The sequence below is a fragment of the Phocoena sinus genome, chromosome 12 (genome assembly GCF_008692025.1).
Source record: "Phocoena sinus isolate mPhoSin1 chromosome 12, mPhoSin1.pri, whole genome shotgun sequence".
Taxonomy (NCBI): domain Eukaryota; kingdom Metazoa; phylum Chordata; class Mammalia; order Artiodactyla; family Phocoenidae; genus Phocoena; species Phocoena sinus.
Window position 1 is genome coordinate 50,264,031 of NC_045774.1, and position 27,817 is coordinate 50,291,847.

General features: G+C 39.8%; 1 protein-coding gene across 2 annotated transcripts in view; it reads right to left on the bottom strand.

Annotated features, from left to right (window-relative positions):
* Window positions 1–8,129: 8,129 nt before the first annotated feature.
* CEP57L1 (centrosomal protein 57 like 1) overlaps window positions 8,130–27,817 on the bottom strand; it is a 107,745-nt gene continuing 88,057 nt past the window's right edge. For both annotated transcript variants that reach the window (XM_032651598.1, XM_032651601.1), the window contains 8 exons: window positions 22,710–22,873; window positions 19,497–19,569; window positions 18,983–19,093; window positions 12,598–12,711; window positions 11,381–11,575; window positions 10,155–10,308; window positions 9,245–9,405; window positions 8,130–8,868 (listed from right to left, as the gene is read on the bottom strand). The gene's annotated coding sequence lies outside the window, so the exon portion shown is untranslated. The remainder of the gene's footprint in view (window positions 8,869–9,244; window positions 9,406–10,154; window positions 10,309–11,380; window positions 11,576–12,597; window positions 12,712–18,982; window positions 19,094–19,496; window positions 19,570–22,709; window positions 22,874–27,817) is intronic.

Genomic DNA, 27,817 nt, shown 5'->3' on the forward strand with positions numbered 1-27,817 from the left:
GCATACCCTGTCAGAGAATTCAGGGGCCAGGGAAAGCCATGCTATGATATGCTGCATCTCTTCCTGGTCTGTGTGGCCAACTCATTTTTCATTAGATTCTCTAGGTTTTTGTCTACACAGATTAAAAAGGTATAGAAGGGGTGTGTGTGTGTGTGTGTGTGTGTGCGTGCATGTGTGTACACAGAGGCATGCTTCCAGCATGTGTTTGCTTATAGCCAATCTGTAACTCATTAGATGCATTTCAGGCTTCACTTTCCCCCATACCCACCCCGGGATGGTGGACCATGACAGTGCTTCTTTCTCTAGCATTTTACTAAAATTCTCCATACCTGTGACTTTATGTGTGATTTTTAATCACTCTACAATTATCTTTAGGGGTGAAAGTAATAGAATTATTATGCAGAATGGGCTCACTACAAATTCATGCCCTTTTACTTCGACTGGGCTCTCTGAGCTACATCATCATATTCTTTTCTTGCTGGTGGTCCTATGGCCTTCCCCCCACAGCGATACCCCTCCTCACGTGCCACTCATACCTTCTACCTCACTAATTCAGACCTCCTCCTCCTCTCTCTCTGAGACAGCCGGGGCCATTCACAAGCTCCAGCATCTTATCTTTTGCACCTGAAAATTCTATGTACCTCATTCACCTCAAGGGAAGTGATGCCATTCTCCTTTTCTCAAAATTACTCCTTCACCTGGTTTCTTCATCTCATACCCTCTTCTTTCCCCAGGGTCACCTGTTTCTCAGATTTACCCTTTCATGTCTTCCATCTCTTCTTCTCCACTGCTCCTTCCTCTCAGACTATAAACACACCAGGTCTTCCCATCTTCAATAAGCAAATGAAACAAAACTCTTCCCTTAGAGCAACAAACGAATAATAGCCAATTATAGTTTCAAAAATCTTATAGTTCCATTGTAAAGATAAGTATCCACTAGCTTTGTGTAGAAACATCCTTTCGTTGCCAAACTCCATGCCTATCCTATGTAGCAGCTACCTAACTGGCTTCCCTGCCTCCAATCTCTCCCTTTTTCAATCCAACTAATAGCCTGCCACCACATTAATCTTCCTAAAATACAGGTTTGTATATATATCACTTCCCTTATAGGATTAAGCACAAATTTCCTTAGTCTGGAATTCTGGGCATTCACAAGATGCCCCTACCCACCCCCCCCCAAAAAAAAAACTTCTCTTCACTCTATTTCTATGTGACTCTTCCACTCAACCTAACTGAGCTTGAACACTCCATATACCATATCTCCTCTGCACTGTTGTTCATGCTTCCCTCCTGGAATAGGCTCCCCACTTCCCTCTCCACTACCACTTCCCTAAGCCCTATGCTTCCTTCAAGCCCAGCTCAATTTCCTCCTCCTTCAAGAGACTTCCCCCAATAGAACCAACCCTGTGAAGATCACTTTCTCTCTAAATACTCACAATATTTAACATCTGTCCAACTCATCTAGTGTTCAGCACTAGAGTGTGCAACTTTGCATTGGTATTTACTGGTTGAGTATAAGTCCCGGCAGCAAGAACATCTTGTATTACACCTCTTTACATCCCTCTTTCAAATTATCATTTAATATTTTTTATAATGAAAACAAACCCAGCTAGGTATACAGCTTTTAGGGGAGGATCTCTAAAAAAACTACTAAAGTAAATTTCTAAGGTCTACACACAGGTGGTGGGTTGAACAGAAAGGCGTATTGGTTATTTCTTCCTGTTGTACCTGGTAGAGGTTGATGTTGCTATAAATAGTCTCCCAGATTTGGTCATAGTTGCCCTGATGCAAACCCTGGGAAGCCACAAATGTCGGATGAGACGAAGCCAGCGAAACTGTTTTTGCAGCATGATCTTGGAGCACTTGCATTACTCTCTCAGGGTTGGAAATCTTGAGTAGAAGAGAGAGGAGAAGGGATGGTTGGGAGAAGGGTTATTCCCTACTTTTCAGCAAGAATCTGGTCATGTTCACATGAATAAGAAAGAAGTCCCAGGTGGGACTTTATTCAATTAAAAAATAAAAGTAAACTCAAACATCATGATTCCCTTAGGCATGTTCCTCCATTCAACACTGTAGCTATTCATATGTACACAGCAACTCATTTAAAATTCTGTGACAACCCCCTCAACACAACAGCAGGTGCACCCCCACACGTGTTGTGGCACCAATGAAAAGATAAACACTCATCAGTTTTGGGTTTGTCTACTCCTAGGAAGCTGTGAGGAGATAGAGGAGGAGGCAGCTGGGTAGTGTGAGAAAAGCACAGGCTTTGTAAGGACACAGACCTGGGCTCATATTCCTGCTGCAATCCTGGCTTTTCATGCAAAGCAGGACAAGTCAACCTAACAAGAACACTAGTGAGGTCTCTCCTAGGATTGCTGCAATAATGCCTGGCATGTAGTAAGTGCTGAATAAATGTTCCTTTTCCTCCTCTAGAGGTAAAAAAATCAAATAATAGTCCCAGAGCTGAACTTCTACTTCAACGGTACACATATTACTATATTTCAATTATTTTAATACCACAAGGAACCTCAAAGATAATTTAGTCCAATCCCCATCAAAATCCCAGTGGTATTTTTTGTTGAAGTAGAAAAATTCATCCTAAAATGCATATGGAATCTCAAGGGACCCCAAATAGCAAAAATAATTTTGAAAAAGAAGAACAAAGTTGGAGGACTCACACTTCCTGATTTCAAAACATATTACAAAGCTACATTAATCAAAATGGTGTGGTACTGGCATACATTAGACATACAGACCAATGGAATAAAATAGCGAGCCTAGAAATAAACCCTTGAGTGTATAATCAAATGATCTTAGTAAGGGTGTCAAGACCACTCAAAAGAGAAGGGGACAGTCTCTTCAACAAATGGTTCTGGGGAAAAACTGGATAGCCACATACAAAATAATGAAGTTGGATCCTTATCTTATACCATATACAAAAGTTAACTGAAAATGGATTAAAGATCTAAACATAAGACCTAAAACTTTATAAAACTCTTAGACGAAAACAGGGGAAATTTTTCATGATACGGAACTTGGCAATGATTTCTTGGATATGACACAAAAAGAACAGTCAAAAAAAAAAAAATCAGGGACTTCCCTGGTGGTCCAGTAGTTAAGACTTTGCCTTCCAATACAGGGGTGCAGGTTCGATCCCTGGTCAGGGAGCTAAGATCTCACATGCCTCGTGGCCAAAAAACCAAAACAGCAGCAATATTGTAACAAATTCAATAAAGACTTTAAAAATGGTCCACATCACACACACACACAAATCTTAAAAAAAAAAATCAAACACAGACAAACATGACTACATCAAGCTTAAAAAATTCTGTGCAAAGGACAAAATTAACAGAGTGAAAAGGCAACCTACAGAATGGGAGAATATATTTGCAAATAATATATCTGATGTTAATATCTTGCAAAACTATAGTACAGTATCACAACCTGGATATTGACATTGATACAGTCAAGATATAGAACAGATTCATCACAAGGATCCTTCATGTTGCCCTTTTATAGTTACACTCCCTTCCCTTCCCCTCCAGTCTCTCCTTAACCCCTAGAATCCATGAATCTGTTCTCTATTTCTATAATTTTGTCATTTCAAGAGTATTGTATAAATGGACTCATACAGTATTTATGGGATTGAGTTTTTTCACTCACACAGTTCTCTGGAGATTCATCCAAGTTCTTGAGTATCTCAGTAATTTGATCCTTTTTTATAGCTGATTGCTATTTCAGGGTATGGATGTACTTCAGTTTATTCACCCACTGAAGGACATCCAGATTGTTTGCAGTTTTTGGATATTGTGAATAAAGCTGATATAAATGTTCATGAAAAACAAGGAAGAAGGAAATCTGGTCACATGCTAAAACATGGATGGACTTTGAGGACATTCTGATAAGTGAAATAAGCCAGAACAAAAGTACAAATACTGTATGAGCCTATGTATATGAGGTATCTAAGAGCAGTCAAATTCAGAAACAAAGTGGAATGTGGTTGACAGGGGCTAGGAGGAGGAGGAAATAAGGAGTTGTTTAGTAGGCAGAGAGTTTCAGCTTTGCAAGAGAAAAAGTTGTGGAGATCTATTTCACAACACTGTGAATATACTGAACACTAATGAACTGTACACTTAAAAATGGTTAAGATGATAAATTTTATGCTATGTGTTTTTTTTTACCACAATAAAAATAAGGTTATTTAGTCCAATATTTTGGTTTCACAGATGAGGAAACTAAAACTCAAAGAGGTTATGTGACTAGAGCAATATCACACAGAGACTTAGTGTTAAAGCTGTACTAAAATCCAGCTGTTTTGACCATTGTTACTCTCTAGTGAAAGCTAACAGGATATAAAAGTTTGGCGATTAGATTAGAAAATTCCAAATATAGCCTTCGTAGTGAAACCATAACTAACATTTTTTAAAAGTGGAAAAAATTCAATTTTCTGAGAACAGAATTTTATCTACAAGGGATCATGGTTCTTTTTTTACTTTCAAAAACTTTGCTTGGAGTTGCATTAATACATCTGTTCTCCGTTCTTTTAGTTTGGTCAAAAGCTTCTTTTGCCAAGGATCACATTTTGGCTTAATCTAGTGGACAAACATGTTCACACAAACTTACAATATAACAGAATGGTTTTCAATAAAAGTTGCAAGCAAAGAGAATAAAGGACCTTCTGAAATGGGATCTGGCCTTTAGTGCTAGGAAGTGTGCTAGAGCATGTGAAGTCTTGGAAAGGGTCTGTGTGGCTTCACGGGTCTGTGTGGCTTCACAGATCTGTGGAGGGAAATGGCAACAGAAGTTCCTGTTTCTACCTGGCCTGTGAGATGCAGTAGCTCCATCTGGGATGACACAGCACTATCCAATGGCAGAAGGGACTCCAATTCCATCAGTGTTGGGCATTGCACTTAATTTATGGGGCAAGAGAAGTTTGTCCACAAAACTCCTTGTGGCAGGACTTCCCTGGCGGTCCAGTGGTTAAGACTCTGTGCTTCCAATGCAGGGGGCGTGGGTTCCATCCCTGGTTGGGGAACTAACATCCCACAAGCCTTGTAGTGCAGCCAAAAAAAAAAAACCCCACAAAACCCTTTTGGTCCCACATGTAAAACTTCACCTTTCATATTAACAAGTTGTATTTAAAACATTAGTACTATGGCTGTAAATATCACTACATCAATACACTGACAACTCTCAAATTTAGATCTAGCTCTAAGCTCCAGCCTGTTATATCCAACTATCTCCTTGATATTTATACTTGAATGGCATGTGTAACAATCTAAAACAGAAAGCCTGGCTTCCCCTATACCAACCACCTATTTGCTCAAGCCCCAGATTTAGGAATAATCTGTGGTTTCTCTGCTTTCCTTCCATCCATCTTTATCACATAAGACTTTTCTTTCCTTCATGATACAGTTGATCCTCATTATTCATGGGTTTCGTATTTGTGGATTTGCCTACTCACTAGAACTTATTTGTAATCTCAAAATCTATTCAGAGCTTTCCTGGACAATCATGGACATGCACAGAATAGTGAAAAGCTTGAGTCACCCAACTCTGTATTTCCAGCTGAGGTCAAACAAGTTGACATTCCACCTTGTTGTTTCAGCTTATACTGTAAACAAATGTCCTTTTTACTGTCTAGTTAGTGCCACATTTTAATATTTTTTGTGCTTTTCGTTAGCTATTTCACTGTTTAAAATGGCCCCCAAGCATAGAGCTGAAGAGCTCCCTCGTGTTCCTAAGTATAGGAAGGCTGTGATGTGTCTTACAGAAGGAAATGTGTTCAAAAAGCTTCATTCAGGCATAAGTTATAGGCCATGAGTTCGATGTTAATGAATCAACAACATATATAAAATAAAGTGTCTTTAAACAGAAACACACAATAAGTAGTTATGTATTGATTATGTATGATGAACCTAACCCCATATTTCCCCTATGAGCTGTGGTTCAGGATTTAATTCAGTGTTCGTGGCAACTTTATAGAACATAACCACCCCAAATAATGAGAATTGACTGTATTTACCACTACCTCAAATCATCTCATTTAATCTGCTCACTTTCGTATTATTGTGAATTGTGTATCTCCAGCACCAAGGGCCATGCCTGACACACAATATGTAGTCAATAAATAGTTTTTGACTAAAAAACTGGATTTACACAGCTCAATTATAACTTTGAGTGTTATTCTTTGTTCTTGACAAGTAGCCAAGGTCACTAACAACAAGAAAGGAGTTCTGACACAAAGGAGAGGGGCACAGGAGTACGTGGGAACTTCCAGAGATGGCAGATCAGCCTGGTTAACTTCAACATAGACCCGAGGCAGGAAGGAGCTGGGAGATGCTGGTACGCAAGGCCAGGTTCTCTGAGCTGCCTCTCCTGAGTCAGGTAGGCACCTACCCTTGCTCCTAGGGGACAGTTTGCTGAGGGCATTGAGGAGAGGGGATAATAGGGATCTGACAGACCTGATGCTGCCAGGTTGCCTGGCCTCCCTGGAGGACACTTTATGACACTGCTTATATCATTCACAGGTGACTGTCACCACAGGTCTCCTTACCTTTATAAAGGAAATCCAGTTGGCTCTCTTTTTCAAGGCCATACCAGGTCCTACCAAACCCAAATTCTCCACTTTAGCTATCTCGGCGTCATAATCTGGAAATGTTCGCATTCTCTGTTGCTCCATGAAGATGCTTTGAAATTTTGGGGAAACCTAAATAGGACTGAGAAAAGAGAAGCGGAGCCCAGAAAAAAACGACTCAGGTTGTAGGCAATTTCAGAAACAGGTACTGATTGCCTCTGAAACAGTCCTGGAGTCAAACTAATTCATAAAACATGATTCTATGACAGTAACAGGACCTTAAAGGTATATATCTAAGGGGCACATGTATTCAGTCAGCCCATTACCATAACTGTGTGTCGTGTTACTTGTTCTGAATATCTGCTCCAAAGATTAGAAATAATGTAATATATTTATTTATATGTATTTTGAGTTGGACCATAAATGGGAAGTAAACTGTCCATCTTTGGAAACACATTCCCTTTTCCTGGCCACCTGGTAAATGAGAAAATCTAAGGGTTAGATAAATCCTGCTCCCAGAAGCCTGACCAGGATATTGCTAGAGAGAAGGGTCCAGATGCTGGGGCCTGTTAAAAATCTTTAAGGTACCTCAGTCAAACCCCTCACATCTCAGTTCCAGACTGAGGCTACCAGTGCATTCTATGATATAACTTCCTACTGCCAAGATATAGATACTGCTTCCTCCCTTCTCCAGGGCAGACCCAGGCCTACCGAGCCATGCAAGCACCTTCATCAGTGTACCAGCCACAGGGCGTCACGACTTCCTCAGTACAAGGTGAGCTTTTTGAGGGATCTCTAGAATCTACCACATGGTGATGGCTGTAAAATAATGTGGATGCTCTTACTGCCACTGGGCCTAGAAATAGTTAAAATAGTAAATCTTATGTATATTTTATTACACACACACAGAGACAGACAGAAAGACAGGCAGAGAAAAAGACAGAGAGATAGAGAGAGAGAAAGAACCTACCACAGTGCTGGCACACAGTAGGACCTCAACAAAGGTTTCTGGAATAAGTAAGTTCAGTGAGTCACAGAGCTAAAGATTCTTCCAGTTAATGCTGGTACCTCCCAGGCTGTGCTGTCCAATACTGTTGCCCCAGCCACATGTGGCTATTTAACATTTTTTTTTTTTGGCTATTTAACATTTAAATGCAAATTTATTAAAATTAAATAAAATTTAAAATTTAGTTCATTTACTCTACCCACATCTCAAGTGCTCAAAGGCCACATGTGATTAGTGTTAACACATCGGACAGACACAGATCATACCCCTCAGTGCAGGAAGTTCGATGAGATAGTGCTAGTCTAAGGCTAGGGTGGCAAACTTTTTCCTAAAGGGCTGGATAGTAAATATTTTAGACTTTGCAGACCACATGGTCTCTGTCGCAACTACTCAACTCTGCAGTTATAGTGGAAAGCAGCCACAGAAGAGTGTTCAAAAACATACAGATTTGATCTTTGCCTTTTTGGATTAATCAACTTACTATTTTTACCTAACAAATATATATATTTACAAATATTATACACCCAGAGCTAGAAAAATATCTTTATGTTGAAACTCTGGCTGAAAACTTTATTATTGTAAATTCGAGGTTCTCTACATACAATCCTATTTTTCCCTTTGAAACAAGTTTTAACATGGCTTCTGATAGGATGATTTTTTTTCAAGGAGGTGCAACGCCATGTGATAGCAGACTAGACTACATGACTTTAAAAATCACTACACAATATACACTCTACTGAATATAAAGCATTTTGCCAATAGGAGAGCTATTGGAACACTTTCTGATAATCAAAGGGCTTTAGACACTAAACAACTCCACAATATAAAACTGCCAAGTCTTGGCTATGTTTACATTATCCACTATGGATTATAACCTACTATTTTCTTTAAATTCCACTGAAAAATAATCCTACAATCCCTCTGGGCTGGATATTCAAGGGGCTCATAACTCTTACAGACAGAAAGTTCAACTGCTAGTCTAAATTTCACTTATTACATTTTATCACTCTAGAAACAACTGTGGCAGTATGAATATTCAACTTTGTGGCAAATACTAGTATTTTCTTTTATGAACACCTATATTTGTATTAAGAAAGAATCCATAAAGTTCTATCTTTATGAACCAAGGAAAAAAGTTCTATCTCCTTAGAAGCATCCCTTAGCTCTTCCATGTCATATGGGATACTGAAATGGGAGAGCAGGAGCCTCAGCTGGGGTTTCAGTTCTTCTGTTTCTGTTGTGTGTTGGGGCAGAAAGAAAGCAGCTTCTGTTCTTGTTGGCCCTGAAAAAAAATCCAAAATCAAGAGCATTAACACCAATGAACACCAGTCAGGAAGAGAAAAAGGAGAGTCCTTAGAGATAATTGGAGTCAGGGCTTCTTCTGCTGATGGGGAAGACCATTCTGCTCCATGCCCAACCTTCTCTTCCACAATCTGTAGACTGTCCCACACTCAGCCAGGCCTATCTGACAAATTCTTGGTGCTGGCTTTCTGGGGGAGGTAGCCAGGACCCTCCCTTCTCACAGTCTGCAGGAGAAACCCAACATATCTTTTGGGGAATGACTTAGTGGGAACAGAACTACCTATAGTCCTTTGGGGTAAACAAAGAATATGATTTATAAGTTAACAAACAAATTAGGAGAAGCTGAGAACCTTCACCTCCTTTCGCCTGGCTCACTCCTACTCATCTCTAAGCACCCAGGTTGGACTTCCCCTGGAGATGCTTTCTCTGATTCCCCACAGCTGGGCTGGCTGCCACTCCAGGTGCACCTGGTAAATTCATCACGCAGAGTGAAAACCTGATCAGGTTTCTAAGTCATCTGTAATACAAGGTAAGGGCAAGAAGACTATTAAATTGATTCAGATAAGCAAAGTCTTTAAAAATCATGTAAAATTAAAAATGAAAAGAACCTTAGAGATCACTTCATCTGAAAGGTTTATTATGGAGATGAGTAAATTGAGGCCCAAGGAGATGAAATGACTTAAACATGTAGGCTCACAGTGAGGCCACAACAGAATAGGCCTAGAGCTCAGTACTCCCAACTTCAAGTTCATTGCTTTTCTCCTCTATTTTAATTGTCTAGTTATAAAGATGGAGATAATAATTTCTTTTCTTTTTTTTTGGCAGCCCCACATGGTATATGGGATCTTAATTCCTTGACCAGGGATCGAACACGCACCCCCTGCATTGGAAATGTGGAGTCTTAGCCACTGGACTGCCAGAAGTCCCCAGGATGGAGACGATAATTTCTAAGGGAAGTGTTTGTTATTTTCTTCCATCAGAAAATATTAAATTAACACTTGTTAATTAATAAGATACAATTTTGGGGAATTCCCTGGTGGTCCACTGGTTAGGACTCAGTGCTTTCACTGCTGAGGCCCAGGTTCCATCCGTGGTTGGGGAACTAAGATCCCACAGGCTGAGTGGTGTGGCCAAATTAAAAAAAAAAAGATATAACTTTTTGGTATATAGAGAAATTTCAAGCAAGATCAGGTGACAAAACAGCACATGTGCAAAATCACAATCTTCTTTTTTCCACATTTCCCAAGGGGAAAGAAGACTTCTTACCTGAAATGCTGGTATTCATAGAGCCTGGAGATACAGAACCCTGGATGTTAGGGTCAATGTCATTGACAGGGACCTTTTCATTTTCCTGACCAACCTTGGGGACTTCATCAACAGCTACACTCAGCACTTTGGAGATGGGCAAACACTGGAGGGCCTACAGAAGGGGACAACCAAGAGATCACACATCAACTCAGTTCTCACAGAAGCTTCCAGACTTTGTTTCAGGAGCAGCCCTTGACTTTTCAGAGGAGGAAGGAGGTGGAGGTGGGCCTCAGTAACTTGCCCAATCATGAAAGGTAAATCTGAAGCTGGGGGACCTGGTGATATCACCACCTCTAAGTGGCCTTAACCTCTAGGCAGGTCTACATTGATCAACCACCCATAACGGACAAGGCATTGTGTGAGGTGCTAGAGATACAAAGATAAATAAGATATGGACCAAATTCAAAGAGTTCAGAGTTTAGTGGGGGACCCAGGACTTATAAACAGATCTTTACTATCATTACTATACCATGTGACAGGGGAGAGATGATTCAGAGGTAGATCCCATAGTGACTGATTGGGGAAGGGATGATGTCAGGATGATGGCCAGGTTCGTGGTTGGTTGTATCAGTGAGATGAGGTATAGAGGAGTAAGAAAAGATTAGGTGGCAAAACAGTAATCTTTCTAAAACAAACGTGATCACGTCACTGCTTTCTGATGCCTCTATCTTTTGTTAGGGCCTCTCCTCTGTGACTCTCTTTACTCTGTGATTATACTTACCACACTGTATTTAAGTTGACTATTTACTTGCCCTTTTTCCTACCATCCTGTGACCCACTTACTTTTCAGCAAAGATTATATATTCCCTACATGGCCCAGGATATGTACCTGGCATAAATTAGACCCTCACTAGATGTTGCTGAATAAAAAAGTGGATCTACATTAGACAGCATAAATCCAGAACAAGAGGATGAAAACAAGAACTTATTGCGTGAATATGAAATAGTTTAACAGAAACATCTTTGAAAAAGCTAAATGGAGTAATTTCATTAGAACAAGGTTCCAAAATAAAAAAGTTTCAAAGGTCTCAAAGAAAAAAGCTAGTGACCTATTATTTTTATGTCATTTGTAAGGCAGATGGAACACAGAAACTGACAATCAAAAACTAAGTGAGAGGTGTGAGAAAACAATGTGTTGCGCATCCTGGGAAGGTGCTACATCATCATATAACTGTTTCACGTACCTGCAGGTAGTGGTGAATAGTCTTGAGTGAGGGTAGGTGACACAAGAACTAATTTGTGTAAACAGTCAGGTCTTCCTGTGCCACTAAGTTAGGAGGATTGTTTTTTCCCATAAGGAAGTTTTCTCCTGCAACAGACAATCTATCAGCTCTCTGAAGGGCAACATTGTACTCCTGCATAATGTAGGCAACTTGTTTCTGTTTAAGAGAGATGCAAAGACAGAACTTGGTTATTTACAAGCCTTATTTCTTGTGTCATTTGCTTCCAAGTACAGTGTAATACTGTTTGGGAACCAAATAAGAGGCTTTTGGAATATCAACATTCTTCCATATTCTGAATTTGACTGACAAGGACAGTGATCAGTCACATTCTTAGGACTCTGAAGGAGAGTGACCCAGCAAAGAGGCAGTGCACAAGGATATTTAGTAACTGGAGTCGACTTCTTAGATTTTTACCTATAGCCTATGAAGAAAAATGCATTTTCTATAATACAAGCTTCCTTCAAATCTCATTCTTAAAAATAGGTACCATAATCTTCTGCCACAGGCAGAACTGGCAAGTAAAGGCAGCCACTAGTTCCCTTCCCAACTTTAGCTACCACTTTAAAAGAAATTGACAAGATACACTGTGGGAATGTAAACTGGTACATCTATTATGTAAACAGTATGGAAATTCCTCAAAAAATTAAAAACAGAACTACCATATGATCCAGCAAATTCCACTTCTGGGTATACATCCAAAGAAAACAAAATCAGTATCTTGAAGAGATATCTGTATTCCCATGTTCAATTGCAGCATTATTCACAATAGCCAAAATATAAAAACCTAAGAGTCTGTTGATGGATGAATGGATAAAGAAGATGTGGTACATACACATATAATGGAGTATTATTCAGCCATGAGGAAGAGAGGAATCCTAATATTTGTAACAACATGAATAAATATGGAAGACATTATGCTAAGTGGAATAAGCCAGAGAAAAAGACAAATACTGTATGGTATCCTTTGTATGTGGAAGCTGAAAAAAAAAGTCAAACTCATAAAAGCAGAGAATAGGACAGTGGTAGCCAGGGGCTGGGGGTCTGGGGGAAAAGGGGAGATGTTGGCCAAAGGGTACAAACTTACAGTTATGTAGGATGAATAAGTCTAGAGATATAATGTACAAACATGATGACTATACTTAATAATAGCCCATAGGTTCTGTTCATGGGCCTCCTACCTTATAAAACGGATAAAGTTGCTCCGTGATCTTACTGTGTTGGCAAAATCTCTTCCACCTAAGCATGTGTAAATATTTACTCTGGGCCAGCTGGGTAATTCTCGCTGTATAATACTTTAACAACAACAAGAAAAATTAACACTTAACTACCATGTCATTTCTCAAGTCCTAAGATCCCTTAGGAAAGCAGCCCAACTTCTTTCTACCTTTCAAAATATTCCTACGTTTGCTTTCTGTGCTATGTCCAGGATTTTTTAGGAACAACCTGGAGGAATGAGATTACTTCATGTTTGTGGAACTGGAAGTCTCAAAAGGCCATTTTTTAAGCATTTGCTTAGTTTACTATCTGGAGTCTCCCCCAGGTTGTCAAAAGTCATGAATCTTGTATTTCAACAATTTACAACCTAGACTCTGCCCTGAATAGATGCATAGTAAGATACATAAACAGGTGAATCAAATGCATACATAATAAGAGGAAATAATGGCACCCCAAATTTTTATAGGGCTTCATGGTTTACAGAGTACTTTCTACATATCTATATATACATATATATTCTTATACATTTACTAATTACATGTATACATTTACTATTTAAAACATATTACTTTATAAATAAATATATATAACTCAACGATGTTGCAAGGTGGGTGGAGTACATATTGTTATTTAAAATTAAAAAAAAAGCCTATTTGGTTAAGATTCTTACCAAAGGTGGAAAGAAAAAATGAACACTTAGAATACAATTATAACAGGAAGACTGGATTAAATCTTAAGAACACATATAATGGGAAAATAAGTCTGATTGTTTTGGAAAGAGGTATTTTCTACATGAAGATAATAAAATTGAGAAACCTGTCTCAAAATTGATTTGGAGAGAAAAGCTCTCCAATTAAAGAGGGTGGGGAGGGAGGGGGGAACCAATAAAAACAAAACAAAACCAAAAAAACCAAACCTGGTTCACCATTCAAATTTAAATGAAGCAAGTAGGCATTTTGCCATTCCAACAGATTGTAGTTTCATTTATCAGTTGGTGAACAATTTTAGCAGTGACATAAAAGCCTATAAAATTATCTAAAGCTAAGCTTAAAAGTTTTCTTTTAAACTGAAGTTTATGACTCTAAAATACAAAGCACATTACAAGTGAGATTACAGCTTCTAACCTTAGACCAAGAATTTTACTTATGCTTAAAGATAGTCAGATAAGCCAACTCTTTTAAAATATTTTATTTCTGATAAAAATAATAGTGGCTATGATGGAATAAATAGGGCCAGACTTATCCTTCCCTCATAAACAACTAGAATATAGGACAAATTATACAAGGCAACTGTTTTCTGACATGAGACAACAGACAATGCAGGACTCTTGTCCTTGAAAGAAAGGAAAAAAATGAAATGAGTCCTGGTTTTCTGCCTGAAGAAGGCAGTTTTTGAACCATAGAGTAGGAAAGCAGAGCACGATGGTCTCTCCAAAATCAAGTTTGGGAAGCTGAGTCGGCTGGAGTTTGCAGGGCAGAGTACTGGAGAGGAGAAAGTTATGCAGAAAAAGGGTTCCAGAAATCTGCATAGAGATCCCTTTGAGTTTTTTGCTGACTATTAAGCCCTGAATACAGAGAGCAAAACTCCATGAGGCTGTGCAAAGAATAACTAACTAGGGAACTGTAAACTGAACATTTCTCAGAGTTCAAACAGGACTAGGAGATATTCACATTTCAATCAGACAGGGTGAAGAGTCCTCACTGAATACCTGGGGTATTCAGCAGAGACATGAGAGAGGTGACAATTTAGTAAGAAAAATAAACTATCTCTAGAGTAAAGGTAACTCTAAACCTGCTCTAACAAAGCTTAAAAACCAAGCCTTGTAAGTGTGAAGCTGATCTAAAACTTAATTGCCCACCAGAATGAAGACCAACATCTTTAAAGGAATACAAAAAAAAAATCAGCATTCAGTAATGTAAAACTGCAATGCCCAGTGTCCAAAAAAATTACTAGACATGCAAAGAAGCAGGAAAATATGACCCACAAGCAGGAGAAAGACTAATGAAGAGAAACAGACCCAGAAATGGCACCAGTGAGGAAATTAGCAAACAAGGACTTTAAAAGGGATTTTATTAATATGCTCAGTATGTTCAAGAATTGAAAGGAAAATGTAAACATAAGAAGAGAAACGAAAACTATTAAAAATAATGAAATAGGGACTTCCCTGGTAGCACAGTGGTTAAGAATCCACCTGCCAATGCAGGGGACATGGGTTCAAGCCCTGGACTGGGAAGATCCCACATGCCACGGAGCAACTGAGCCCGTGTGCCACAACTACTGAGCCTGCGCTCTAGAGCCTGTGAGCCACAACTACTGAGCCTGAGTGCCACAACTACTGAAGCCTGCACACCTAGAGCCTGTGCTCCACAACAAAAGAAGCCATTGCAGTGAGAAGCCCATGCACTGCAACAAAGAGTAGCCCCCGCTCACTGCAACTAGAGAAAGCCTGTGTGCAGCAACAAAGACCCAACGTAGCCAAAAAAAATAAAATAAATAAATTTATATAAGAAAAATAATGAAATAGAACTTCTAGAAATGAAAGCTATATGAAATAAAAAATTCATTGGAAGTGATTAACAGCAGATTAGACAGTGCAGAAGAAATGATTAGTAAACTTGAAGATATAGCAATAGAAACTATACAAAATGAAGCACTGGGGGAAAAAAAGACAGAAAAAGATTTAACAGAGCCTCAATGACTTACGGAACAATATGAAGTAATTTAACATATATATCACTGGAGTCCCAGAAGGAGGGATAAAGATAGAAAATATATTTGGAGGAGGGACCTTCAAGATGGCGGAGGAGTAAGATGTGCAGATCACCTTCCTCCCCACAAATACATCAAAAATACATCTACATGTGGAACAACTCCTACAGAACACCTACAGAATGCTCGCAGAAGACCTCAGACTTCCCACAAGGCAAGAAAAACCCCACGTACCTGGGTAGGGCAAAAGAAAAAAGAAAAAACAGAGACAAAAGAATAGGGACCTGCACCTCTGGGAGGGAGCTGTGAAGGAGGAAAAGTTTGCACACACTAGGAAGCCCCTTCACTGGTGGAGATGGGGAGTGGGAGGTGGGGGAAGCTTCGGAGCCTTGGAGGAGAGCACAGCAACAGGGGTGCAGAGGGCAAAGCAGAGAGATTCCTGCACAGAGGACCGGTGCCGCCCAGCACTCACCAGCCCGAGAGGCTTGTCTGCTCACTGCCAGGGCGGGCGGGGGCTGGGAGCTGAGGCTCGGGCTTCAGAGGTCGGATCCCAGGGAGAGGACTGGGGTTGGCAGAGTGAACACAGCCTGAAGGGGGCTAGTCTGCCACAGCTAGCTGGGAGGGAGTCCGGGAAAAAGTCTAGACCTGCCTAAGAGGTAAGAGACCATTGTTTCGGGGTGCACAAGGAGAGGGAAATCAGAGCACCGCCTAAACGAGCTCCAGAGACGGGTGCGAGCTGTGTCTATCAGCGCAGACACCAGAGATGGGCATGAAAACGTTAAGGCTGCTGCTGCAGCCACCAAGAAGCCTGTGTGCAAGCACAGGTCACTATCCACACCTCCCCTCCCGGGAGCCTGTGCATCCCACCACTGCCAGGGTCCCGTGATCCAGTGCATCCCACCACTGCCAGGGTCCCGTGATCCAGGGACAACTTCCCCGGGAGAACACATGGCGAGCCTCAGGCTGTTTCAACGTGACGCTGGCCTCTGCCGCCTCAGGCTCGCCCCGCATTCCGTACCCCTCCCTCCCCTCGGCCTGAGTGAGCCAGAGCTCCCTAATCAGCTGCTACTTTAACCCCATCCTGTCTGAGCAAAGAACAGACGCCCTCAGGTGACCTACGTACACAGGCAGGGCCAATCCAAAGCTGAACCCCAGGAGCTGTGCGAACAAACAAGAGAAAGGGAAATCTCTCCCAGCAGCCTCAGGAGCAGCGGATTAAATCTCCACAATCAACTTGATGTATGCTGCATCTGTGGAATACCTGAATAGACAACGAATCAACCCAAAATTGAGGCAGTGGACCTTGGGAGCAACTTTAGACTTGGGGTTTGCTTTCTTCATCTAATTCGTTTCTGGTTTTATGTTTATTTTAGTTTAGCATTTAGAGTTTATTATCACTGGTAGATTTGTTTATTGATTTGGTTGCTGTCTTTTTTTTAAATATATTTTTTTCCTTTTTCTCTTTTTGTGAGTGTGTATGTGTACGCTTCTTTGTGTGATTTTGTCTGTATAGCTTTGCTTTCACCATTTGTCCTTGGGTTCTGTCTGTTTCTTTTTTTTTTGTATAGTTTTTAGTGCTTGTTATCATTGGTGGATTTGATTTTTGGTTTGGTGGCTCTCTTCTTTCTTTTTTATATTTTATTTTTAATAATTTTTTAATTTTTAATAACTTTATTTTATTTTTTTTCTTTCTGTCTTTTTTTTTTTCTCCCTTTTCTTCTGAGCCAAGTGGCTGACAGGTTCTTGGTGCTGTGGCCGGGTGTCAGACCTGAGCCTCTGAGTGGGAGAGTCAAGTGCAGGACATCGGTCCACCAGAGACCTCCCAGCCCCACGTAATATCAATCGGCGAAAGCTCTCCCAGAGATCTCCATCTCAACGCTAAGACCCAGCTCCACTCAACAACCAGCAAGCTACAGTGCTGGATACCCTATGCCAAACAACTAGCAAGACAGGAACACAATCCCACCCATTAGCAGAGAGGCTGCCAAAAATCATAAGTTCACAGACACCCAAAACACACCACTGGACGCGGTCCTATCCACCAGAAAGACAAGATCCAGCCTTATCCACCAGAACACAGGCACTAGTCCCCTCCACCAGGAAGCCTACACAACCCACTGAACCAACCGTACCCATTGGGGGCAGACACCAAAAATAACAGGAACTACGAACATGCAGCCTGCAAAAAGGAGACCCCAAACGCAGTAAGTTAAACAAAATGAGAAGACAGAGAAATATGCAGCAGATGAAGGAGCAAGGTAAAAACCCACCAGACCAAACAAATGAAGAGGAAATAGGCAGTCTACCTGAAAAAGAATTCAGAGTAATGATAGTAAAGATGATCTAAAATCTTGGAAATAGAATGGAGAAAATACAAGAAACGTTTAAGAAGGACCTAGAAGAACTAAAGAGCAAACAAACAATGATGGACAACACAATAAATGAAATTAAAAATTCTCTAGAAAGAATTAATAGCAGAATAACTGAGGCAGAAGAATGGATAAGTGACCTGGAAGATAAAATAGTGGAAATAACTATTGCAGAGCAGAATAAAGAAAAAAGAATGAAAAGAATTGAGGACAGTCTCAGAGACCTCTGGGACAACATTAAATGCACCAACATTCGAATTATAGGGGGTCCCAGAAGATGAAGAGAAAAAGAAAGGGACAGAGAAAATATTTGAAGAGATTATAGTTGAAAACTTCCTAATATGGGAAAGGAAACAGCCAATCACGTCCAGGAAGCACAGAGAGTCCCATACAGAATAAATCCAAGGAGAAATACGCCAAGACACATATTAATCAAACTATCAAAAATTAAATACAAAGAAAAAATATTTAAAGCAGCAAGGGAAAAGCAACAAATAACATACAAAGGAATCCCCATAAGGTTAACAGCTGATCTTTCAGCAGAAACTCTGCAAGCCAGAAGGGAGTGGCAGGACATATTTAAAGTGATGAAAGGGAAGAACCTACAACCAAGATTACTCTACCCAGCAAGGATCTCATTCAGATCCGACAGAGAAATTAATATCTTTACAGACAAGCAAAAGCTAAGAGAATTCAGCACCACCAAACCAGCTTTACAACAAATGCTAAAGGAACTTCTCTAGGCAGGAAACACAAGAGAAGGAAAAGACCAACAATAACAAACTCCAAACAATTAAGAAGATGGTAATAGGAACATACATACTGATAACTACGTTAAATGTAAATGGATTAATTTTAGGCAATTCCAACTTTTTTCACTTTTATTATAATGCTGCAATAATAATCTTTATGGAAAATCTTTCCCCCCAGGTTGTGAGTTATTTTCTTAAGAGAGATTTCCAGAATCTTCCCTAGGTCAGCCAACAGTTTTTGAGGTCTGCGACTATCTTAGTCAATGTTTTACTGTTTCATAATACCAGCACAGGGAGTAACTAGCAGAAACTTAGTCAATTTTTAGTGACTATAACTAAGCTGAACTTAAATGGCATGGGTCTCTAACAAAGAAGAGCATTTATATTAACCAAGTTCTGCAAACCACACATATAGAGAAAATCCTACCCTGGCCAGAGGACATACCAGAAAGCCAGCTTTGTTCATACACTTCCACCAAATTCCAGATCTACTTTTCAAATTGCAAAATGACTCTTACCTTCAACAGAAGCAAAGGTAAATTTTCAGGAGTGTACTCTCTCCTTAGGCAGCTCTCTAGCTCCCTCTGCATGACATCTGCTTGAATAACAAGGGGTTTTGACTCAGCCACCTGAACCCGGGGTTGGGGGTGTGGGGAACGGAGCAAGCAAACAAAAGGAAAGAAGGAAATAAAACTATCAGGGTCTATGACGGAAAATGGCATATAATTTATGATAGTTTTTATACAACACATTATGCTGTTACATATAATGAATTTCCAAATAATGAATTTTAACATCACAAATCAAGGAACTGTAAAGTTTAAAACACTACAAAAATCAGATCTCTCCAAAGAAGTATTGGCCTGCTCTGATCCAGCAGTGAGCTGAATATTGGGCTGTTTTGTCTTTGTAACCACTGTCAATACGATCAGCTGTTTGTTTGCAAAAATAAGCTTTCCCTGCTAACAGTTTCCAACAAGTTAGCAAATTCTAATTTTTTGTTGTGTTGAAATAGCCCACTGTTCTACTCACCTGTAAAGTTTTCTTTAGAGCCAGTTCCCTTTCTCTTTGAAAGTAAGAAATGTCCTTTGGCATTTGAACAGAGCTGCAGAAAGTTTTATGCAATAGAAGCTGTAATTATAGAAGCTATAATAAATCAGATTAAAGATAGGCCCTGATTAATCTGTAACTCCACAACTGCTCATTTCTAAATAAGTGTATCGTATTATATTGGAATGTTGGGGGCATGTAAAGGCCACAAGCTTCTGTCTTAGTCAGAATCTCTCTTGTGTACACCTCATGCCGGTTAAACCTTTCCCTGGGCCGGTTTTTCTCTCCTTCTCATACAAACATTGTCTTTCCTCTACCCCTGATTTATCTCTTTATTTCTGACAATAGTAAGGATGTTTCTTTCCCCCACCCATATTTCCTTCAGTAACCACATTTCTAACAACTACTGTGCTTATCCGACCTCTATCTTACCGTAGCTGACACATAAAATCATTATTTAATAATTTAAACAAAATGTTTTTATTTTTGTGCTCTTGCTCAATTATCTAGAGGGTGAAAATGACCCTTAAGTATCAAACATGAAATACTTTGGAAGTTATTTTCACCAAACTTTCTGCTTCAGAAAAATTATTTATCCCTAGGAAAAGCATAGCAGAAGTGTCTGCTTAAACACCCTCTGACTGCTGTCCAAGCCCAATCATGAGGAAGTTGTTTGTACCAAAGGCTCTGACATGAGGAGGTACAAGCAGCACTACCTGGGGCCTGATAAGAGGTTGGATCCTGGGTCAGGAAGAGAAGCGCTCTCCCCATTGGGTGTAAGATACACCCTAAGGCTTGGCAGCTTTGGGAACATTGCAACCATGGAGCAGATGTTACTTCCTTAAGATGGGACTTCGGGAACACTGGCAAGGGAGCCACAGGAGATAGTTCTAGAATACATGTGAGAAACCACCTTGAGATCTGAGGGGGACTGTAGTCAGTAAAGTATGGTTAATGTTCATATGACTGTTATCGGTCCCCATGGATAAGTTTTAAGGGAAGATAAAAATAGACTTGCCAGCAGTTCACCCCACTGGAGGCAGTGGTCCTGTGAAACGAACACCAGGCTGACAGTCAGGAGGTCCCTCAGCCACGTGAGGCTAAGCTTGATCCATTTGTGTTGAATTCACAACTGCAGTTGGAATAATGCCTTCCCTTATCTCCTCATGTCTTGTTTTGTTTTTTTTTTTGCGGTACGCGAGCCTCTCACTGTTGTGGCCTCTCCCGTTGCGGAGCACAGGCTCTGGACGCGCAGGCTCAGTGGCCATGGCTCACGGGCCCAGCCGCTCCACGGCATGTGGGATCTTCCCGGACCGGGGCACGAGCCCGTGTCCCCTGCATCGGCAGGCGGACCCTCAACCACTGCGCCACCAGGGAAGCCCTATGTCTTGGTTTTGATGGAAAAAAGACACAAGCTCTGAAAGGGTAAAAGCATTAATAAATCAAAGGTATAACTTCTGTGATTACTGGGTACCTGAATTCTGGCTGCAGCCTCATGGAGGTGGAGAACCAGTAACCACCTAGAAAGGGGACCAGCTACTAAAGGCAGTCAGAGAAACAGAAGAAACCCATCCCTTCCCTGCCCTTTGGTCTTCTAATTCTTTGGCATGCTGGGAGATTGGGTGGGGTTCTGGGTTTAGTTCTCTGACCCACTCTTGCTTAGACCATGCTCAGACCATGCCTTTCCTTTCAGTTAACCTCAAAGTGTCTGCGAATGACCTAAAAGAGATTGGTGAACATGGTATGTACATCAAGCCAAAAAAAGAGATTCACTCATTTGTTCATCAACATACATCAACATACATTCATTCATCTATGTATTCGGCAAGCATCTATGAAGCACTTAACAACCACAAAGACCTGGGCTTATGGGGGCAAGATGAGGGAAAGAATGGTAAAGAAGGAAGGAAGCTAGTAAGGAAAGAAGGAAGGGAGGGAGGGAGGGAGGGTGGAAGGAAAGATGACTAAGGCACAGTTATCCTCCAGTTCTCAATAGATTTTGTAGTCTAGTAGGAAATGAGAATTCTAAAGTTATTATCAGGAGTGGATATTTTCCATGGACTCCAGAACCAAGCACAACACCTGGCAAACAGAAGGTGATCAATAAATGTTTGTTGGATTAATAGTTAGATTCTTCAGGTCCAGTGTTTGGTGGTTTTGGGGAGTGGAGAAATACAGGTATCCAGAGATTTCCCATCACTCTGTCCTAAAAGGGACTTCAGAAAACCTTTCTTACCACAATGCACAGTGGGCAGCCCCTTGCCTGACACTCTGACATTTAAGTTTTAACAATATCAACACTTGATCTTTGCATGGTGTTTTATAGTTTTCAAAGTGCTTTAGCATGCATGATCTCAACTGACCTTTATAAGGTAGGCAAGGTACATATTTTTAACCTTTCAAATAAAGGAACAAAAGCTGGGAGAAATTATGACTTGCATGGTTCCATTCCCTTTCCACTTCATCACACAATCCTTGATCTGCTTCATATACCTCAGGGCTTTAAATACCAAATTATAAAATACACTAAATACTGGTTTTTCAGAATCATCTTTGGAAGGAGGTACTAATGTACCTACTTCCTGCTTCTTCTCCAGACCTTCCCTCTCCAACCTTCACCATCCACATTGTGTTTACTCAGCTACTCAACCTAAAAGGGTCCTTATAACTGCTCCTCTTGATCAATTGTGGCAGTAGCAGAAACAGAGGAGTTTGAATGTCCTGGGCCCATGAGGGCTGAATTGGCTACCCTGTCTCTCTAAAAGAATTTGATTGCTATTGTTGGCAGCATTTACCTATAGAATAGCTCCTAATAGAACATCATTTTGCAGAATTCATTATCAAACACCTCACATTATTTTCGTTTTGAAATTTCTCATCAAAATCAAGGTCAAATTCAGTTAAAATATCATTGGAGAAAATGAGATTTTATTGACTATGATTTGTATAGTAGCTTCTGGAACTTTAAGACAATGATATTTGTGAGCACTTTTCCTTCTTCCTTGGTAGCATATTGCCTCTAAATGCCTTGACAATTCTAGAATGTAGGAAAACCTTAGGGGCAGCAGTTAAGTTTGAACTTGAGATGATGCCAATTGTCCAAGTAAAAAGGAGAGGGGGTTCTGATGGAGACTATGGGATGAGAGTAGGGGTTAAAGCCCCTGAAGACCATGCCTTCACACTGCCCTTATTTACCTGTAAGCTCGATGAGTTGACCCCTGAAGAGTCCCCTGTTCTTCTGTCTCAGACTTCAGTTCTGTCAATTATACAGCCAGTTCTTTTTCCAACACCTGGATCCTTTCTGTGGAAGCAATCTTATAACTTTCATCCATGGTTTGCATTTACTAATTTTCTGATCCCTGAAAAAAAAAGAGAAAAAATTTGTGGCCGACTTCCTCAGTGACCATTAACCAGTGCATGGGACTTTGTCTACCATTGTCCAAGAAACCATGTCAGTTTTGTCGAAATGTATGCTTTTGTAATTTCGAGAAACAGCTGGACCAGACTGCTGTCATTTATGAGTTAATTACCATTTGGTAAACAGTAGAGAAAACATAACATAGGTTAGAATATCCATTGACCATCTTTGTTCAGCCCAGCTCACCTTTAGAAACATCTCTGTTCCAGCTTTGACTGTGAAGCGTTTATTAAATGAGTTTGCATCCACCCTGCCTGACTTCTGTTGCCTTCATAAAGGCTGTAAAGGGGATTACACACTAAATGTTATGAGTGGTGGTTACTGCTGCTTTCTAACACCACTTCAGCTGGAACAAACAATAGGTGTGCGCAGGATCCCTCTACTTGCCTAAAGTATATCTCCATAAGCCTTTTTGAAGGCATGAGCTTCTGACCACGGGTAATAGACTGAGGGTGCAGGTCTATGTCGTATGATCATGATTCATGTACTTTTGGGTTTGGAAGAAAATCACGCTTACTCATTTGAATGTGTTTTCTTAATTCTGAATGCTGATATTTGTCATTTAGTTTTTACAATGAAATAAAATAGTTGATAACCACCTCCTACCCCCACTGCCACCCCAGTTCATAGCCTGTCAGATTCAACACAATTGTTTGCTAAGTACTTAGTGTCAATATTTTAATGAACAACATAGATTAACTTCATGACCCAGAATGAGACCCACGAATTGCAGGAGATTCAGCAGATGATGTGTTTCTTGTGCTACTGCTGCCCTCATCTGTCCTGGATGAGAAGGGGTAAAGTCACAAGAAGGGGTAAAATATTTAAACTTTCCTTTTTTCCTTTGACATTTCTAAGATTTTCATTTTCAGAGGTATTTCATTTTCTCAAGTTACTCTGCTGCCTTTTCAACAAATAGGAAAGATGTAGAGATGTTTCGTGTAGAGGCTACCTTTGGGAGCCTATTCATTCTTTTTATAAATATTAAAAATGGAAATGAGCATTGTGTTCAGTCTAGGTTGTGAACCTGCAGAGTTATAAATCTGTCATGTTTGGCACACTGCTGGAGCTCAATAAAATGCACTGTTGTTGTTCTCAGCAAAAGTAAAATGTTGTTATGAAAAGTATTTGCCACTTGGCAGTGTCCTTTCAAGTTGGGCAAACAGTTAAACAGCTGCTTTAACAGCTGCATTCCAACCAGCAGCCAAGAGGGGCAGCAACACAGACTGACATTCTTCTCCCAAAGGATGGATATTTTGCCCTTATTTCCTGGTCACTTTCAACACTTCACAGCTCAGAAATGAGAACATTTAATCCTGTATCATTTAGCTTGTTACACAGTCAAGTACAGTATTCACAAAATTAACATAAGGAGAGGTTGGTCTTTGCCAACTGTCCATGAAATGCATCCAACCCAGAGGAATCCATGCCTGCTGAGCACTCATGGCTAGTGTTAAAGAGACAGACAACTGTTTATTTATTTATTTATTTTAACATCTTTATTGGAGTATAATTGCTTTACAATGGTGTGTTAGTTTCTGCTCTATAACGAAGTGAATCAGTTATACATATACATATATCCCCATATCTCTTGCCTCTTACATCTCCCTCCCTCCCACCCTCCCTATCCCACCCCTCTAGCTGGTCACAATGCACCGAGCTGATCTCCCTGTGCTATGAGACTGCTTCCCACTAGCTATCTATTTTACATTTGGTAGTGTATATATGTCCATATATACACTACCACTCTCTCACTTTGTCCCAGCTTACCCTTCCCCCTTCCCGTGTCCTCAAGTCCATTCTCTAGTAGGTCTGCGTCTTTATTCCCATCTTGCCCCTAGGTTCTTCATGACCACTTTTTTTTTTTTTTTTAGATTCCATATATATGTCTTAGCATATGGTATTTGTTTTTCTCTGTCTGACTTACTTCACTCTGTATGACAGGCTCTAGGTACACAACAGTTTATTTTGGGAGAGGGAAAGATGGGTTCCATTTATCGAGCACCTACTCTGCATGAGACAGGCACTGGGCCCTCATTTAACGTCTCAGAAAAGAGATTCTCGAGAATTGTTTCAATAGTGTCTTTTAAAAAATAAATACATTTAGTTAACTATCGACTATAAACAAACAAACCAAATCCCCCCTTTTTAAAAGTGGGTTTAAAAAGTGGTACAATCTAAGCTCTAAGGAAAAGATGGTAAGATTAGCTTGAGTAGGGTTTGAGGGTGTTTAATAGGTAAAGTGGGCTTCAATGGGGTTAAAGCAGGAATGTTTAGAAGAGAAATAATGAATAACTTCAGAGTCTTATAGGGAAATGTATAATGCATGTCAAAAACTTCAAAGTGACTACCAAAAGAATGGAAATGCAACACAGAGCTTCCCAAACAAGCAGGGGTGAGGGATAGGAAATGGATCTTTTAAATCCAGTAGAAGGCAGGAAAAGAGAAAAAAGGAAACAAAAAGAAGTATGGTAGAAATAAGTTCAAATATATCAGTAACTATAATAAATGTAAATGGATAAAGCCCATCTATCAAAACACATAAATCAGCACAGTTCTGAACATTTTTAAAACCCCTAAAATTTGGTAATGTGATAGGTACCAAAATAAAATAATGATTTTTATTCTAGCAAATGCTAGAATAGAATTTAAACTGTAAGCAAGCTGGCCCTGTATCACCACGGGGCAATTCAATCTTCTTCACAAAGATCTGCAAGGTACTCCATAACTTCGCTGGGTAAACCATTTTTGATGCTTGGTCATCTTTTTTTTTTTTTTTTTGCGGTATGCGGGCCTCTCACTGTTGCGGCCTCTCCCGTTGTGGAGCACAGGCTCCAGACGCACAGGCTCAGCGGACATGGCTCACAGGCCCAGCCGCTCCGCGGCATGTGGGATCTTCCCAGACCGGGGCACGAACCCGTGTCCCCTGCATCAGCAGGTGGACTCTCAACCACGGCGCCACCAGGGAAGCCCTATGCTTGGTCATCTTTGATCATCAACATGTTCTTCCTGTGTACAAATGAAATTTCTCCTGTTACACATTATACACCATCTCCTGGATCAGTAGGGTAAGACTGTTTTAACAAAAAGACACAGTCATCAGTGGCTTAAAGAAAAAAAATTGTTTAAATGTGTCTAATGTAATGTATTTGGTAAATGTGTGTAAACTGTCTGCTCCTCTTGGACATTCAAGGACCCTGGTTCCTTCCAAGTCAGTTCCACCATCCCCTAGGCATTTTTCAGACAAACACATTAGTGTTTTCTCCTTAGTATGGCTACAGAACATGACCTTTAGTTGGGTGAGGGGACACACAAGACATATATTTGATGTTCTGAATTGGATAACCTGCATCTACTTCTAGTTTACCAAGAGCTTTGTTTTGTTTTTCTTGAATGGGTATTGAATTGTGTCAATTGCTTCTTCAGCATCTATTAAGGTAGCCATGTGATTTTCCCCATTTATTTTTTTAATGTGGTGAATTTCACAGATTTTCTATTGTTAATACAAAACTGCTTTCTTGGAATAAATCCCGCTTGGCAATGATCTGTTATCTTTTTTTTTTTTTAAAGAAAAATGGACTCATTTTGCTACTATGTTGTTTAGGATTTTTGCATTTATGTTCATGAGAACAATTGGCCTGTCATTTTCTTAAAATGTTCATGTCAGGTTTTGGTATCAAGATTATACTACCCTCTTAAAAAAATGTTGTGAACTGTTCCTTTCTCCTCTATATTCTGAGAAAGTTTAAGGTTGGTATTATTTCTTCCTTAAACGTTTGGAATAATTCACCTGTGAAACATCTCAGCCTGAAATTTTCTTTATGGGAGGGTTTTAAATTACAGATCCAATATTTTTAACAGATTATGATTATTCATATTTTTGTTTCTTTTTTGTATTCATTTTAATATTTTTTAAAAGAGCATTTCATCTAAGTTGATTTTTTTTGGTGTAAGGTTATTCATAATATCCTTTTATATTATATTTTTAACAGCTGTGTTGAGATATAATTAATACACCATACAATTAACCTGCTTAAAGTGAACAATTCAATGATTTTTAGTGTATTCACAGTGGTGCAACCATCACCACAATTCATTTTAGAACATTTTCATCACCCAAAAAAGAAACCCCATATCCATTAGCAGTCACTCCCCATTTTTCTCTAAGCCACCCCACCTCCCAGCAATAGGCAACCACTAACTTACTTTCTATCTCTATAGATTTGCCCATTCTGGAAACTTTATATAAATGGAATCATATAATACATGGTCTTTTGTGACTGGCTTCTTTTATTTCCCATAATGTTTTCAAAGTTCATCCACGTTTTAGCATGTATCAGTATACCAGTCCTTTTTTATAGCTGTATATTATTCCATTGTAGGCTTATACCACTTTTGCTTACTGGTTCATCAGTTGGTGGAAATTTGGGTTGTTTCCAGTTTTTGGCTATTATAAATAATGTTGCTATAAATATTCAAGTCAAAGTTTTTGCCAGACTCTTCCAAAGCAGGGGCACCATTTTATAATCCCATCAGCATTGTAGGAGGGTTCTAATTTCTCTACATCCTTGTCAACACTTGCCACCTTTCTTTTTTATTTTAGCCATTCTAGTGGATGTGAAGTTGTATCTCACTGTGGTTTTGACTTACATTTCCTTAATGGCTAATGATGTTGAGTATCTTTTCATGTACTTATTGGTCATTGGCATATCTTCTTTCCAGATGTCTATTCAGATTCTTTGTCCATTTTTAAATTGAGATTTTTGGTTCTTTACTGATGAGTTGTAAGTGTTCTTCACATATTCTAGATACATGTTCTTTATCAGATATGTGATTTGCAAATATTTTCTCCCATTCTGTGGGTCATCTTCTCACTTTGTTGATG